Genomic DNA, 4,592 nt, shown 5'->3' with positions numbered 1-4,592 from the left:
AGATCTAGGCCAACTACTCCTCAGATAGATAATTAATATCCAGAATATATTAGGGACTCAAAAAACTTAACACACACACACAATTGATAAATGTGCAAAAGATCTAAACAGACACTTCTCAAAAGAAGAAATATAAATGGCCAATTAATATATGAAAAAATGTTCAACATCTCTAGCAATCAGGAAAATGCAAATCAAAATTAAGCTGAAATTTCATCTCACTTCAGTCAGAAAGGCAATTATCAAGAGTAAAAATAATGGCTTGCTCCAGCTCTCACAGCCATTGCAGTACATTGAACTCCATAGAGACAGCACCTGGGCAAGTGAGAGCTGGACAGGCACTGGAAGGCTCTGTGCCTCCCTGAGGAAAAATAACTAACCATGAGCAAAGGAGATCCTAAGAAGCTGAGAGGCAAAATGTCATCATATGCATTCTTTGTGCAAACTTGCCAGGGGGAGCACAAGAAGAAGCACCCAGATGCTTCAGTCAACTTCTCAGAGTTTTCTAAGAAGTGCTCAGCGAGGTGGAAGACCATGTCTGCTAAAGAGAAAGGAAAATTTGAAGACATGACAAAAGCTGACAAGGCCGGTTATGAAAGAGAAATGAAAACCTATATCCCTCCTAAAGGGGAAACAAAAAAGAAGTTCAAGAATCCCAATGCACCCAAGAGGCTTCCATTGGCCTTCTTCTTGTTCTGTTCTGAGTATCGCCCCAAAATCAAAGGAGAACATCCTGGCCTATCCATTGGTGATGCTGCAAAGAAACTGGGAGAAATGTGGACTAACACTGCTGCAGATGGTACATAGCTTTATGGAAAGAAAGCTGCTAAGTGAAGGAAAAATACAAAAAGGATATTGCTGCCTACAAAGCTAAAGGAAAACCTGATGCAGCAAAAAAGGAGTTGTGAAGGCTGAAAAAAGCAAGAAAAAAGAAGGAAGAGGAGGAAGATGAGGAAGATGAAGAGGAGGAGGAGGAAGATGAAGAAGATGAAGATGAAGAAGAAGATGATGATGATGAATAAGTTGGTTCTATCGTAGTTTTTTTCTTGTCTATAAAGCATTTAAAGCCCCTGTACACAACTCACTCCTTTTAAAGAAAAAAAATTGAAATGTAAGACTGTGTAAGATTTGTTTTTAAACTGTACAGTGTCTTTTTTTGTATAGTTAACACACTACTGAAAGTGTTTTTAGATAGCCCTGTCCAGATGGTATTTTCAATAGCCAGTAACCTTGCCTGGTACAGTATGGGGGTTGTAAATTGGCATGGAAATTTAAAAAAAGTTACAGCTGTTTCCTTGACATTCTGAATGCTTCTAAGTAAATAATTTTTTTTTAAAAAAAGAGTACAAATAATAAAAAAATGTTAGTGAGGATTTTGGGGAGTGACTACACTCATACATTGTTGGTAAAACTACAAATTAGTACAACCACTCTTCAAAGCAGTTTAGAATTTCCTCAAAAAACTAGGAATAGAATCACCATATGAGCCAGGTATTAACCTCAGTATATATCTAAAATAACTAAAATCATCATGCTATAGGGATTCAGGCACATTAATGTATAAAGAAAATGTGATATATGTACACAATGAAGTATTAGTAATAAAGAAAATAAAATTATGACATTTGCCAATAAATGGATGGAACTGGAGGCTATCAGGTTAAGTGAAATAAGTTGGACCCAGAAAGTCAAAGGTCAAAAGTTTTTTCTGATATGAGGAAGTTGGACCAAAATAAGGGTGAAAATAAAAAGGAGGAAAAGGAAATCCTGTGAGAATAGAAGAGAGATCAGTGGAATACAGGAAGGGGATTTGGGGGGAAGGAGGAGAGATGGGAGAAGGGAAGAACTGTTTAATGTATCTGACCCAAATTTCCTATGTACATAAATGAATATACCACAGTGAATCTTACCTTTATGTATATCTACAAGGCACTAATTACAAGAAAAATAAAATTATAAATAAATAGAAGAAAGATCAGTGGAGGAAAAGTAACATGGAGAGGAGGAGTAGAAGGAAAGGGGAAGTACTAGGGATTGAATTAAAGCAAAATATATTCCATGCATGTATAATTATGTCTAAATGAACCCTATTATTATGTATAACTAAAATGAATTAATTTTAAAATTGAGAAAAGTGATTTTTTGATACAGAATCTGGCTAAATTATTCAGGCTGGATTTGAACTGGCACAGGCATATGCTAACATGAGCTGCTGTGCCCTGGTTTAAGACTAATTCCTAATAAAAGACAATTTAAAACATGTTTCATGTTCATAGGAAGTTAGCTAGACTATTTTAGTTACCTTTATTTAATTAGTTTAAAAATGCTTTTTTGTAGAAACAATGTTGACTTCTATTGCTTCTAATGAGAAGTCAAGCATTATTCATACTGTTGTTTCTGAGAATATACTGTACAAACTTTCTCTGCCTTGTTGGCAAGATTTTAGTTGTCATTTTGTCTTAACTGGGTACCCCAAATGTGGGTTTGAATTCATTCTCTTTTCAAAACCAGAGTGGTGGACTTACAGAATTTCTTATTCAACTTTCTGACCTCACACATAGAATTGTTCCTGACTGAAGAAGATCAAGTTTGTCAGTGGGTGGAGATGCTGGTTGTGGGCAAAGATTATGGAATTCATAACAGAATAGATAGTTATAAAGCCAGATGCCATCACATGACCATTTGTGGAAACAAGGACTATAAGTGTTGTGAAACTTATTTTTCATTTTAACATGAATATATTCTGATATATATATAAAGCATGGTTTATTTTCCTTCCTGTACTACCATAAGATGTACTAAAGAGAGTTAATCTTATATCTTTTTATATCTATTAGTTAAGTTGTAGAATATCAGTGGAACAGTGTGATATAGAGAAAAGAGGAATAACTATGACCCTGAGATAGATAAATGAACTCTGTATCCTTGGGAGAGAGAGTTAGTTGATTTTTGATTGAGTAAGGAGTAGTTACATCATATAAACTGGAGGAATGGTTTTTTGATTGTCTATTTGAACAGTAAGTGTCATTAAAGAAGATTCATATGGATGCCAAGTTGGCAAGGGGTGTTATGGCAGCTTTATATTTTCTCAGCTAAAGTATATGGAAATATTTTCTCAATACTTGCTTCCCAATATTGTTCTGGCTTAGCATTGTCCACAGAAGAAATGCAAAAGACCTGGAAGGTAGGCAGCAGCCCTTCCCTACAGACAATGCAAGTTTGGAGCATAAGCCACTGAGGCAGCTCAAACACATGCTGTGATCTGCCAGCTCATCTTACTGTGGATTCATAGCTGCTTCACTTCCCACCACACTTCCTCCTGCAGCTCCTCTTTGTCCTGTAGTGTAATGGCAAATGAACTGCTTCACCTAAAAGTCATAGACCAAATAAGACTGAAGGAGTTAAGGGACTGATAAGTTTTAGTTTGTTCTTGTACCTTCCCATTGTCCTCAGGGGTTCCACTCTTACAAGTCACAGCTCATCCAAGTTCATGTCTTCTTTCATCTTTCCTTCCCAAATCTAGTCCAGCAGATCTTTGGTAAACTCAGGCTCAATAACAGTTGCAAAGACAACAGCTTTGCCCAGACTCTACCACCAGTGCCAGATATTGGCTAATATCTAATCCTTAGAAATAATCTTATTCTCCAACACCCATGGTGGTTATTCTTTGATGAAATAACTAACACATAGCCTAAGGGGAAAGGGCTAAAAAATAAATTTTCATTTTTATTCCAAATATGTAGCTCAAGATTCATGCTGTGAGCAATTTTAAGTGAAACTACCTCTGTAAACTATGATGGGGCAAGTTATTTCAACTTTAGAAACCTTTAAGCATGTTCTGTACAATTTGTTGTAAGTCAAACATAGAAGAAAGTTACTACAGAGACCACTTTCCAAATGGGATAGGAGCAATTTTTCTTAGAATTGAATCTTCTTATCTAAACCACAGAGTAGGCAGCCACAGTAACTACCTTCTTGTCTGGGCTCTGCAGGTGCATCTCAGCTGGCTTCTGCAGCAGGACCCATCTCCCATGGAGCTCCTGAGTTTTTGTTCAGCTTTTACCATCAATTCAAACACTGTGGGTTCCCAGAGAGCACAGAAATACTTTGCAGAGTCTTCCCGATGTAAGGGTGAAATGGTAAGCTTTATGGATTTAGCTGCTCTCCTGAACTGGACAGAATAGCGACCGCTGATTTCATTTGCACCAGAAGAGCCCTGACGAATAAGAAAAATGATCTCTCCACTGGAAAGTTGTTTGTACCAAAATATAATGTATGCACTCCGACTCGTTTCATAGGAACATCCCAGGGTGACTGCTTCTCCCAACTAACCAGATGTGGATGGCTGGACTTGAATCACTTTCTGGGCCACACTGAATCCTGTGGGAACAATCAGAAAACAGGGCTGACCCTCTGATGTAGTGAATAAAACATTTTAAACATTAGACTAATTTAGGACACAAAACCAAAACAAACTGGAGCCATAGATTGCTTTCCTCCACTCCCCCTTTCCTCCTTGAGGCTACATGGTGCACCATATGCCTGTGTGCAGTCCTTTCCTCCTTAACATCCTTAGCCATGTTTGAACCCAA

General features: G+C 37.3%; 1 pseudogene; it reads left to right on the top strand.

The window, feature by feature from the left end:
• Window positions 1-381: 381 nt before the first annotated feature.
• Window positions 382-1,022, top strand: LOC113177828 (high mobility group protein B1 pseudogene; annotated as a pseudogene).
• Window positions 1,023-4,592: the final 3,570 nt, after the last annotated feature.

Source organism: Urocitellus parryii, chromosome 6, assembly GCF_045843805.1.
Source record: "Urocitellus parryii isolate mUroPar1 chromosome 6, mUroPar1.hap1, whole genome shotgun sequence".
Lineage (NCBI taxonomy): Eukaryota > Metazoa > Chordata > Mammalia > Rodentia > Sciuridae > Urocitellus > Urocitellus parryii.
Note: the sequence above shows the minus strand (reverse complement) of the source record. Positions and strands in the feature narration are given on the sequence as shown.